This window comes from Triticum dicoccoides, chromosome 5B (assembly GCF_002162155.2).
Source record: "Triticum dicoccoides isolate Atlit2015 ecotype Zavitan chromosome 5B, WEW_v2.0, whole genome shotgun sequence".
Taxonomy (NCBI): domain Eukaryota; kingdom Viridiplantae; phylum Streptophyta; class Magnoliopsida; order Poales; family Poaceae; genus Triticum; species Triticum dicoccoides.
In genome coordinates, this window is record NC_041389.1 from 33,698,250 (window position 1) to 33,711,302 (window position 13,053).

At 42.7% G+C, this 13,053-nt stretch overlaps 1 long non-coding RNA gene across 1 annotated transcript; it reads left to right on the forward strand.

Moving 5' to 3' along the window:
- Window positions 1-511: 511 nt before the first annotated feature.
- LOC119305077 lies at window positions 512-3,994 on the forward strand. The gene is made up of 5 exons (XR_005148541.1): window positions 512-859; window positions 1,956-2,016; window positions 2,198-2,283; window positions 2,628-2,741; window positions 3,636-3,994. It is a non-coding gene; the product is annotated as an uncharacterized LOC119305077 (long non-coding RNA).
- Window positions 3,995-13,053: the final 9,059 nt, after the last annotated feature.

Sequence of the window (13,053 nt, forward strand, 5' to 3'; positions counted from 1 at the left end):
AGAGAGTGGAGAGGGGGAGGCCCTGATGGTGCCGGAGTGGCTGGGGCAGTGGCGGCGGCAGGAGTTGCCGGAGACGGGGAAGAGAGCCTCCCGGGGTCGATTGCGAGCTAGCACTACACCACGACACTACAAAGACGACGTGCATCTGTTGGTATAAGTGAACATCGCCGACACTTTTTTGTCCCAAACTATACCGACGCACAGTATATTAGTGTTATATAATCTTGTGACACATTATCTGTCGCCATAGGTCACAAAAACACTGATGAAATTTCTGTCGCCAAATAGAGGTATTACCTACTGTTTGTGTGTCGCCGATTCGTGGGGACATAAAAAGTGTCGGCGTTGTTTGCTACAGGCCACGTCCGAAAAATATGGCGCGGAAAGAGAGGCACGACGCGCGCCACGCGAAACACCCGATTCGCACGAGAACGTGAAAAAAAAAAGCCACGTGACCACCCGACCCGAGTCCCCGACCTGTTCGATCCCCAATCTCACCTCTCTCTTTCTCTCGCCACCCACACACCCTAAACCTAACCCGACCGCGCCGCCGCCCCCGACCTGCGCGTCGCCGCCGCCACCCCCTCGCCGTTCCCCTCGCACCACCACATCTCGGACCCCGGCCTCCCTTCCCTTAGTCCGCAGTAGCAGCAGCGCCGTCTGCAACAGAGGAGCACCGTTCGCCGCCGAGGAACAGCAGCGCCATCCGCCACCAAGGATCAGCCGCGCGCCGGGAACGGCAGCACCATACGCCGGAGGATCCGCCGCACCGACTGCTGCTGAGGAACCCCTGTCGTTCTTCTTCCTCCATCGGTGACCCCTGTCCCTGTTGACTCCCCTTGCCTCCAGATCTCAACAAGTAAGATGCGATTTTTTTTACTTACCTATCTTCTCGTATGCTGATATATGTAGTTCACATTTTAGTGTGAATGGCTTATAACCTGATGGCATGTCTTTCGTGATTTTGTTTTTCAATTTATGAATTATATAGTTGCAGATTTGCTTGTATGAATCTTACTGGTTGTGATATGTTAATGCTTAGTGAACTGGTAGTTCATCACAGATAGATCCCTTGCTTGCAGATAGTTCTTCCGCTGCAGCTTCTCTTTGAGAAGTTTTATTGTTAACACTTTCAGCAGCTACATAAATATGGTGTATTCCATGTTTGCCAAGAGAAACCATATCTCCCTAGTGGCACTAAAATCATCAGAGTTCATCTGTGAACTATCTCTTCTCTTCCAACTTCTGTAACGGGTGGCCTGCACAATTTTTCTCACACATAGCATTCTTTCTTTGAGCCTTGATGCTACTTGTGAGCTTTCATTCAGTTTCTTCTGCTCCTTTAACTGTGCAAGAAATATTACTGTAAAACATACTTCAATTCTTAGTGATGGACTACTGGTTTTTTTGTTTGATTTGTCAAACCCTCAAGTTCAATTTTTGCTAGGAACACAGTTGGCTCTTATAAGCATGCAAGCAAACCAATAACGGGAACTCTGCAAATATTTTACCATCCCTCACTAATTAACCATTTGACATATGGTAGATATATCACCGTAATTACTTACAATTTTTGTTCTGTAATGTAACGTTGGCTAAGATTAATATCAGTACACATTATTGGGTTTTTTCCTATTCCGTGCACATTTTTGTTGTCTTTGGAATAGTATAAAATATCTGAAATGTTGTCATTGGGCTCACTGTGAGATGTGTATCAGATGCTCCAAATTGGATTTTGTAATCTCATCTTCCTTCTTCATGGTCGTTTACTGTCTACATGTTGGAGGTCTCTGAGTTAACAAAACCTGTTGATACCCCTGAACTGTTGTATCCTATATAAGCTGCTACTCCGTGTATATATATACAGCTACTGTATCGTAAGCTGCTCAGACAATTTTTATCCCATGTGATGTGCTTCATGTGTCTAACTGTACGTGTGCTTTTATTGATTCCAGGATTTGGTGGTTATATATGCTTATTTATAAGAGCCTCTTTGGTGGGTTGGCTTGATAACAAGTAAGCTCCTTCCTCTTTGGTCTGTTTTATTTCTCTAGGTACCTAATTTTGCACCGTCGATATTTCTGAATTCTCTCATCACATTAGCAAGTGATTTCCTCATGGATGTTTGTATAGGAGCTTGCTATTGCTTCCATAGTAGTTTGCTCTATTGGTCAAGTTAGTGTTGCTACCTGTGCAGTGCAGGAGAACAATACCCCTGGAGATGCGCGGAGTAGGCTATGTCATCCTATGACCACAACGATTGGCTGCTACTCAAGACAAGAGGTGATATTTTTAAATATTCGATTCTTCAATTGTCGTTTCAAATCCTTGGACTGGTGGCTGGGATTGTATTAGTTATTTGGAGCGACCTACTTGTACCCAAGTCCAATTAGTAAGTTGAATATAGCCCTCTTGTTCTAACCAGGTGCAGTTGAACTGGATGTTTTTGATCCACTGCTTACTCTTGTTTTTTCTACAAAAAATCTAATCCTTGGAAAGTGGCATGTTAATTCTACATTAGTCGCTAGTTCTATGCACATACAATACTTATTTGGGAATGAAAACTGTAGCGCTTTAGCAAGAAAGGCTGATTAAGCTAATCTGGTCTCCCTCTATGTACTTGTCAGGGCTCATTAATAGCATGGTTCTGCTCACTGAAATAGGAGAGATGCTGAACAAGACAGATGAAGAACAAATGGCCAAGTACACATGCTGGAAGATTGATGAAACAGAGAGCACAGGTAAAAAGTTAGACCATAGGAACTGAGACTTGAGTAATAGTTCAAGTCAGCTCAAAGTACTACTTCCACAACCGCAAATTATAAATTTTAGAAGTACGAATGAAGGCATAAAAATTAACACAGATTGCTAGTTTAGGTCTTCAATGATTTCCGAACAGATTGAAACTGTAAGCCTCGATGAATTCACGGTCCACACGTGTTTTAAGAAGCATTTTAAAGGAAATTGCAATTGAAATCCATATGCAACTACGTGTAGATATATTTGCTGCTATTAGTACATTTTTTTCCTATCCAAAGGTCTTCTATTATTTCGATACCCATCATATGTGAAAATCTGTGGTGATAAAAGAAACATGTCTACAGTCTGATGTAATGGTAGGCATGATTTTATTTTGAGTTTTGCATATATTTATCCTAGCAATTACTCATAGTTGACATCTGGTAATATATGTTTTACTCGATCGAGCTCCTAGATGCCTAACTAGAGCACATTTGTTGTCTCGAAAAACAAGATGTATGTGCAAGCATATGTTCTTTGAAATGGCTTTGTTTTCATCAAGTGCACTCTTGCTACTACATATATGACTTTCGGTACATGTATATATACAAGTGCATATCTGATTGTTTGCTGATGGAGGAACTTCAAATGCAAATCCCTAAAATTACAATAAGAACCTTATTCCTGATGCCGTATAACAGATCTGATTGCTTATCAATGAGTGCATAATTTTTCAGAGTGAGCCATGTGATATGCTATGTGCTAGCCTGTCTCTGGTTGATGTTCTGAGAACGGTATCTTTTGTAATCTATTGGCAACGCATCTACTTTCTAGATCTTTAAGATCGGAAACTCTCATTTTCTAAAGATTGCTCAAATATACGAGTTCTTTTGCAGAGACAGATGGCAAAGCGTAGCAAGGCCACAAGTTGATCTAAGATGTTTTGGTGATTGCTTCGTTCATAACATGGTTGACACATTTTGTTCACATGGAAGTTAATGTTGATTTGGCGATCAAAGACTTGGTCTCTCTTTAATGGTAAAAAAAGGAGACTTGGGCTCTTCCATGATATTTTTTAGTAGTCATAGATGTTCTAGTGATTGAACAATTGGTCTCATAGGAACTTGGCCACTACATTTTGTAGCAGACCATGGTTTGAATGCCAACTTATGTATGTCCTTAATTGTTGGAGCTAAATTCAGTGAAGAAAACTAATGAATCTTCTATATATGTTGAATGGTATCTTGTGCATTGATCAATGGTGTCTTGTGATGAATAGAAGAGTGTAATTGTTTGAATATGTATTGGGTACTGAACATGCATTCAGTATTATGAATTTAATTTCATATTAATATATGGTGAATTTACATTTGTGCTGAAGTGTAGACACTGGCAGCAAGTGTGTCGGTGATAGTATTAACATCGCATAATCTATTGGTGTAGCACAATGTCGGATGAACTGTCGGTATATCTATGGACGTTGCACAATCTGTCGCCATAGCACAGTGTCAGATGAACTGTCGGCAAAGCATGGTCTGTCGGTGTAAAAATGTCTGTCGGCGAAGTTCTCACCAACATTGTCACACTATCTGTCGGCATAGATTTATCTGTCGGGAAAGACCTTTCCCGGCAGGACTATAGGCGTCAGCTCTTTCTGTCGGTAAAGATCTTTCCCAACAGTAAATGTGTCGCCTTAATTGACCTATGCCGACAGATTGTTTGACGCTGCTTTGAGTGTCGTGGTGTAGTGTAGGGAAGCACCATAGGGGTGGCCTGAGGTTGCCTGTGTGCGGGAACGGGCACGGGGCTTCCTTAAATAGGCGAGTCGAGGCGGTTCGGCGGCGGCCGCGGATAAGGTCGCCGGCGACCGTCTTCTGTAGCTGCAGGGCATCGTGGCGAGGCTGGGAATGGCGGCAGGAGCTAGCGAACGAGCGACTACTGCTCCAAGGGCGAGCTGGCGAGCGGAGAAGGCTTGGGTGGCGCTGGCTAGCGCAGGAGCTGTCGGGCGGCGGTGGCGGATAGCTGCTGGCCTGCCGGAGACGTGGCAAGAGCTGCGGGGCTCGGGGGTGCAGAAGGGGACACGGCGTGCTAGCTGCGGTCGGTCACGGTCCGGAGTGAGTGCGGGGCGGGACGCGGCGGCTCGGGCGCACGTGCGTGCCAAACGCACGCTCTGGGCGCGCCCAGAGCACGCATGGGACGTGCTCGATGGAATGCTATGGCATGCTAGGGGATTCCAAACCACAAGAGGGTTAGCAGAGTGGGGTTATGGGCTAGGGCAATACCATGGGACATGCTGGATAGGTCAGGGGCTCAAGTTCACAATGTAAACTTGAAGTCATGCCGAATCTGGCTATGCACTCAGGATGTTTGACAAAATGCCAAAGGCACCTAGGCAGTACTTGGGGTGGCCAAATTCTCCAGATCAGTGTCTCTATGAATGTAAGAGAGGGTGGTGAAGTTAGTTTGCAAAAAGGAGAAACTTGCTAGTGCAAGTTTTGCTAAACTACACTTCTGGACAGGGAGTAAGTGGCATCATTACATGGACCAAAAGTGTTCCAAAGAGTGCATGCTCCTGGACTTAGGGGTTTTGCAGGGTTGACTACAAGCATGACAAAGCACAAGGTCACTTGAGCAAGAATTAATAGGGTTGCAGTAGAAAACACAAGTCTGGCCCAGAATGAAAAGGAGGTTGATTCACTCATTTTTTCCAAAGAACAACACTATTTTTTGCATAATGTTGGATGGCATGCTACCACTGACATTCCATAATTTTGGTGGAGGCTCTAGGGAAATATTTAATTAGGCTATAGTGCAAAAGTGTCCACTGGACCAGATTTAAAAAACAGGTGCAAAACTCATAATATGCAATGAAATAAATATATTATTCCACAAAAGTGATTTAGAGACATCACATGACATCTCCAAATTTTGATTGGATTTTTAGTTAAATTTATCAAATGGTTGTAGTTCAAACAGAGCTCCAAAACTTAAAACAAGTCATTTTAATGATTATAGCTCAGGGTGGAATAATTTAATAAATAAATCTACTGATTAAAAAAAATTGTTTTAATGAGATGGCATAGAAGTTCAAAATGTTTGGAAGGATCCACTTGGGTAGATACTCATTAATATTAGAAGAAAGGTTCTGAAATCAACAGAAATATTCTTGCAGGCAAAAATTTTAAACTCTTGGCAAAATTTTAATAAGTAAAACCTGGTTAAATTTTTGGGGTGTTACAATTAGTCACGACCCTTTAGTCCCGGTTCAAGAACCGGGACTAAAGGCCCTTACGAACCGGGACTGATGCCCCCTTTTCTACTAGTGAGCAGAGTCTGAAATAATATTTGCAGTGGCCATAATACATATGAAGCGCACTCCATATGCATTTCGAGACTGGACAGGCGACGCACAAACTCGGAGATAGTATATCTCACTCAAAAAAAAGGGAGGGGGGGGGGCAACATATCTCAGCCTCCAAATTCTATCTGCTTCATGGGACCAATTTGTCAATGGACATTGTTTTTCCAATCTCCGTTCCATCCCTGCCGTGAGGTGTGGAACCACATGAAGTTTCCTCGGCACCACACAACTTTGCTGGATGAAGTGCTGGTGCAGGATATACTATTTCGACCAAACATTTTGGTTACGTGCTGGTGCAGGATATACTATTTGACGCGGTCGGTAATGATCGATAGAGATGATCAATCATGAAGAGTGCATATACATACGGGACTTCGCAGTCAACTCGTGGATCGAGAAGCTACCTGCTACTCCTAAGAATCTCTTCTAGTCTAGTGGAGTTTATACTTTTGACCGTGTCTGAAACGGGTCAGCAAGAGAGATCGATGGATGTGGAGTGGAGAGAGATACTGCCGGCCAGGCCGTCAAGTGTGTTTCTGGTTGAAAAGGCATTTTGTCCGTCGGTACGTGCTTTCCATCGTAAGCGCCTGCGTCACTCACTCACGCGGTTGCCGGTTACTGTTTGGGGAGCTGCCTGGCCAAGGTACGTACGTGATTATCATGGGCGATGCATGCATGCGCCGGTCAATGCATGTGCTGAATTAGTGACATGGCAGCGAGGGCCCCTGCGCGGCTGGTTATGCGGTGGGCCCACACGACGGCGACGTCCGACCAGCCACCGGCCGGTATGCGTACGTACTCCGTGTGGAACAGTAGAAAGCATACGTCCACGTAGAGCGCCGATGGGACCAGGTAGATCGATCGTGCATGTCGGATGGCACAGTGTGGGTGCACGTGATTAGTAAGCGTACGCGCGGCGGGTCCGAGGACGGCGCGCGGTGGGCCGCTGCGCTGCCGAACGTACGTCTCCGGCCGCCGGCCCACGTCGATCGACGTGCGTATGTGCATGCGCACGATCGACGGTGTGCATGCATGCAAATTGCTCGTTTTTCCGCTACATTTTTCTACGGTCAAAATCAACGAAGCCAAGTAGCATTGAACCACCACGGAGGTACAAACCAATATTCCTAGATATGAGCAGGCATCGTAGCTTGCTGTTGCTTGCATGCCAATCTTCGTTTTAGGGTCAAGATCGAAAAGCTTTTTTTACTTAAAGCATTACATTCCTCCTGGGCAGCAAGGCCAATTTGAGCAGGCATCGTAGTGGCACAGTGCAACAAGTCAGCGCTATATGCCTAGCTTGGTCAATTTTGATCCTTGCACACCAAGTATCGCGCATTCCACCTTCATATGCCTTTGACATGCATGTCCAAGTATCATTTCAACTAGAGAGAGGACAAAGGGCGACACAACCGTTTATCTTCATTTTAGTATAAAAGTTCCCTTTTACCCCTAAAAAATGTGGTATAAAAATCTCGCTGCTGTCTTAGCCCAGACTAAGACTAAACATGTAGTCTCTTTTTATAATTAACTGATATATAGTAACAACAAGTTGTTGCGTCAAAGCATTTTTGTTGATTGCTTTAATTCATATTTTCCTATTGGTTGGTCATGCATGAGCGTCACTCCCTTTCCCATGTTGTATGGTCATGTCATTAATTGAGCAATCAATGACTTAATTATTAAAAAGTACTTAATTATTTCAAATTTGGAGTATGTACATTAGTATGTAGATATATGCAAACGGTTTGAATAGAATCTTAAGGTGTCTTGCCCTCAGAAATTGTCATACAATCAGCTGGTTGTTTCTTAATTAGTAGCTGCTAGCTAGGTCATTTTTATATGACTAGGATAATGCCCGTGCGTTGCAACGGGATATAAGTATTCCTCATGCATATATTACCTTCTGATTTACCTGCCCATATTAATGAAATTGTGTAAATAAATATTTATTTTCTTGTTCCCACGATTTACCTTATATTTGATAAGAAGTTTAGTAAGTAAATTAAAGTAAAATTGGTAAGTAAGTTGAGGTGATTGATTATTATATGGGGAAGGTTGAACGAAGGACGTAAATGAAAGTGAAACATGAAACCTTATGTTTTTTTAAGTTTTATTATATAGGTAATTGCCCATGCGGTGTACAAATATTTTGGATTGTGCAAGTATAGTCTGCATGCATACATCAAGCTTTTCAGAAAAATATAGTAGTCTTTCTAAAAATACTTTATAAGTCACTCTTCTTTGTCCACCCACTATCTCTATCTCTCCCACCCAAACATGCTAGTGCCGTCAATAGCGCATCCGGCACCCCCACGAAAGAACAGAAAATGCAATCTACACAAAACCGATGATGTAAACTGATGTAAAATTATGATCGTTGCAAGAAAATCACTTTGGAAATAACTTGAATGGAATAATGTAACAACCCTAAGCCGTTGAAATGCAGAGTGCAAGTTACAACTGCCTCAAATACATACTTATTTACATGAACATTATTTGTATGGATTGCAAAAGAAATATGTATTGTTGTAGAAAATAATCTATTTGGAACTGCTACTAAACTTCAGTCCTCTTTACTCCACCATAAATTTTATACACAACTAATCATGTAGAACAGAACAAGCATATCATCTTGTAGTTCTTAGTTGTAGAGGTGTATGCATGATGAACCAACAACTATAAAGTCTGCAGGCCATAGAGAGTAATGAATTGTGCTCAATGGTGAAGAAACTTGTAGTGCAAATTTTCCTATTAAATGACCTCTCGAATCCAATGTTGTTCGGTCCACTCGACTAAGTTGTGCTATATCAATAATCAAAAGAAATACATACTTGTTTTATCCATGGCAATCATCAAAAGCATGCTGATTTTCAAATATTAGTTAATCCAAAGAATATGTCTTGTTCTCAACATCTCGTTATGGCTCCTTTCTTTCTTCCACTTGCTCCTTTCTTTCAGGGCTTGTTTAATCAATTTTTCCAAAAAACTATTAAATGGTCTTGATCTGAACCATTTTAATCGGTTAGTTTTTATTATTGTTGATCGATCTCCACATGTGATTGTGATTAATTAGTAGCTGCGATAAGCTGATACAGGCATACAGTAGGCCACATAGGAAAGCAGCATGCGCAGAAGGGCTTCCCTCGGCCGGCCTGGGGGCTCAGCTTCTCCATGCGTTAATGGAGGACATGGCAAGCGCAATTTTGACGACAAATCGACAGGGATGAGAATTAATGGAGAACATGGTCGACTACAGAATTATTTTCCAAACCCACAAATTTGTGTGAGTTGCAACCTCCATAAACAGAATGGTCTTGCTGTTGACTGAAGAGGGAGAGTAGCTATACCTGGTGCGGCTCTACGGATTGTTCGAGTCCTCATCGGCGTTGACCACATCCGGAGCCTAGACAGCCACATGTTCGTGAAGCCCGTGTACACCATCCTGCTAACGCCACTGGAGCGGCGAGCTCGACGGTTGGGGAGAGGAGGACTCGACCATGAGGCGATAGAGGAACGGGAAGGCATCGCCGCTGCCGCTGGTGGCGGAGGTGTGGTCCACCTGGCCCTCCATTGATTTTCTCCCCCTGGACCCTGCTTGCTTTGGACCTGGGACTGGGAGGTGGGAGCTGAAGACCACAGGATGTGAATTAGGCAATCTGAAAGAAATAAGCAGAGGTCGCGGCGTCGCAGATTGGCGCGGAGTGGCGCGACGTGGAGGTGGTCGACTGGAGACGGGCACGGCGGCATGGCGGGTCAAGAAGCGGAGATACATGCAGATATTGATTTCGACCAGCCTCGCTACGTTCTCAGTCCCTGCGCCCCTCAAGTCTGCCTCCCCCTGCTCCCTCGATCAGCCGCGCCGCGTTAGTACGTCGCCGTCGCCGCGCGCCATTCCAGGAGATCAAGGAGAAAAATGATGCAGGCTTAGAAGAGAGAAGAAACGGGTACCTCGCTTCCGCCGCCCACCGATGCTCGCCACTTGATCTCTCAGGCCACCACAGAAGAATAAGGTTTCTTCGGTGTAATCCTTGTCGATCTGAGGGTGGTGCTCTGGAGATGCTCCACATCATGGCATCGTCTCCAGCTCTCCCCTCAAATGAGAAATTGCCGCTGGCGTCCAAGGGCGCAGGGTACAGGAGAGATTAGCGTCCATAATTGCCGTAAATTGAGATTGATTACCATACAGAAATTGATTGTTTTGCCAAACATAGATAGGAAGGAAATCTGGTCGAGGGGTGTGGGATAGTGAACGGGAAAGGATGGACGAAGGTGTGGGACGTAAGAGGGGATACGGAACCTTACGGTTCTTTTAGGTAGTAGAGATTGACAATTTCCTGTTGGTTGGTCATGCATGAGCTTCACTCACTTTCACATGTTGTCTAGTCATGTGATTAATTGAGATGAGCAATGACTTACCTAACTATTAAAAATACACTTAATTATCTCAATTTTGGTGTGTGTACATTAGTATATAGATATATGGAAACGGTTTGAATAGAATTTTACGGTGACTTGTGCTCAGAAATTGTCATACAATCAGTTGGTTGTTAATTAGTAGCTGCTAGGTTTATATGGTTGATATTTTCTTTTCGGTTGGTCATGCATGAGCTTCACTTCCTTTCACATGTTGTCTGGTCACGTGATTAATCGAGAGACCAATGACTTGTGAATATTTAGAAATATTTAATTATTTCAAATTTGGTGTGCGTACATTAGTATATAGATATGGAAACGGATTGAATAGAATATTATTGTGTCTTGGGCGAATTGCCATACAAACACTTGTTGTTTCTTAATTAGTACTAGCTGATAGGTCATTTTTATACGACTAGATATCTGCTCGTCCGTTGTCACGGGAGCCAAAAATTTCTTTAACACCATAAGAGGACCATATGACACAAATCTTGATGCAAAGAAAATTGACAAAATAAGAATATATGTTTTGGGTATAATGTACTCTTAAACAGATAAAATAGATTTGTCAATTAATGTGTCCATGATTTTCCAGCTATCTCTTAAACTGATAAAATAGTTATGTGTCCATGATTAATATGTTTTATTGAGTTGGCAAATATAATAGATTGATTTGATTCTGGGCCGTTAATTTATTGCAATTTATTGGGTTACCAAAGATGTCTTGCCGGCACCAGGTTTTTCATAAGAAACAATTTATTTACGCTCCGTGGATTCATTGTTGTACCGGTGATTGATCCGGTTTATTGGGTTACCAAAGAATGGTTTGGTGAAAACCAGGAACGGATGAGAAACCAGGAAAAATGGTGGAGGATGGGAGGTTGGGCGAAGTGTGGTGAGGAGAAAACAAAGTGAAAGATGGAACCGTAGGTCCTTTTTAAGTGATAGAGAATTATAAGATAGAGAACAATGCTACATACTCTCAACATAGTTAAATAGTCTTCGTAAAATGTGCCAAACACGGGGGCGCGGTGGCCCCTTCCGACATATACTAAGCTCCTCCTCCGCTGATGGTTAGTGTTGTAGTTCTAGTCTCAATCCATTAGAGATCAACTCTAGGTTTTTAGTAGTTGTCACTGTTTTGTGTCTCATTGAAGAGATATAATCTCACAAGGGGGGCAGTGTCGATAAGAATGCTCTATGGACAGACTTTGTCCTTTCAAGCTTTGAGACCCTAATTTTCTATTAACATTCTGGGTACATGGGTTCAAATTGTCAACCGAGATGCATCACGAGTCTTGTGAGTGCATCATGTCCTGGTGTGACTAGAAGCACGACTGATAAAGAAGCATGATGAATATACCACCGTATGCATGATATGCTTCTAGAACATGCATGGCGTGCTCAAAATGATTTTCAGCATGGAAAACTTATATAGATAGACAAGAACAATTTTGATGTATACTCCTGCAATTAAATCAGTGTCGGCCGGCTCTTTCCTCTGTGCGGCCGGCCAAATGTAAGTATGTAACTTCCACATCTTGTCTTTACTTGACTTGCACCTATTATTGGTACACAATGCAAGAACTGATCGACCTGACATCATGCATGTGTGGCAGGCTATTAGTTAGTCATGTGACATTGGTCCTACGTACAAAAGCATGCATGCATATGATTGGTACGTGGATAGATATATAGAAATATCAACTGTCCATGCATAAGCAATATAGAAATGGAAACATCGTGTGTATGGCAGTTTCGCACAATGATCAACAGAGCGACCATGAGAGAGCAGATCAAGTGATCAACAGTGCATTAATTTTGTATTCACCGCTACAGAAGTGCTTATCCAGGACTTGCCTTCCTAGAAGATTTAGTTTGCATCTAGAGGTCAGAACTCACGCAGTCCATGTATGGATATCAATGATCCTCCTAAGGCAGAGGCGACGTCAGGATTTAGACATGAGAGGGTTCAACACAATGATAGCACAAGGGATATAACACAAATTTATACATATCAAATCTTCAGTATTAACATCAATATAGAATTATACTATGGTGCGCGATACAAACGAAAGCTACTTTTGTATTATTATATTTTAGGGCTGATCCGAGCAAGATTAGCGGGGTTGGGAAAGTAAGGAAAGTCAATCTCGATAATTCTATGGAAAGGGACGGATTTCGAATTCCTTTTTCCTTCCTTTTTACGGTCTGGCCTTATACAGAGCCTGCTATGAAGGTTGCCTAAGTTGAGAACTGAATTAATAAAAGAAGTGTCCCTCTCTGACGCTAGCTACATAACATAGTCAGGCAAATGACCATAAAGCTTTTTCTGGGCGAATTTGGATGTGGCTCCGTCAAAAGGAATAATTTTTACATGTTAAAAAAATACTACCTCTGTATCAAAATATAAAACGTTTTTGCAGTTCAAATGTTTATATTTTGGTATAGAGGGAGTAGTTGTCAAAAAAGGTACAATATTGCGGAAATGGAGTAAACATTCACATTACATGCAAACTTTTAGTACATATGAAATA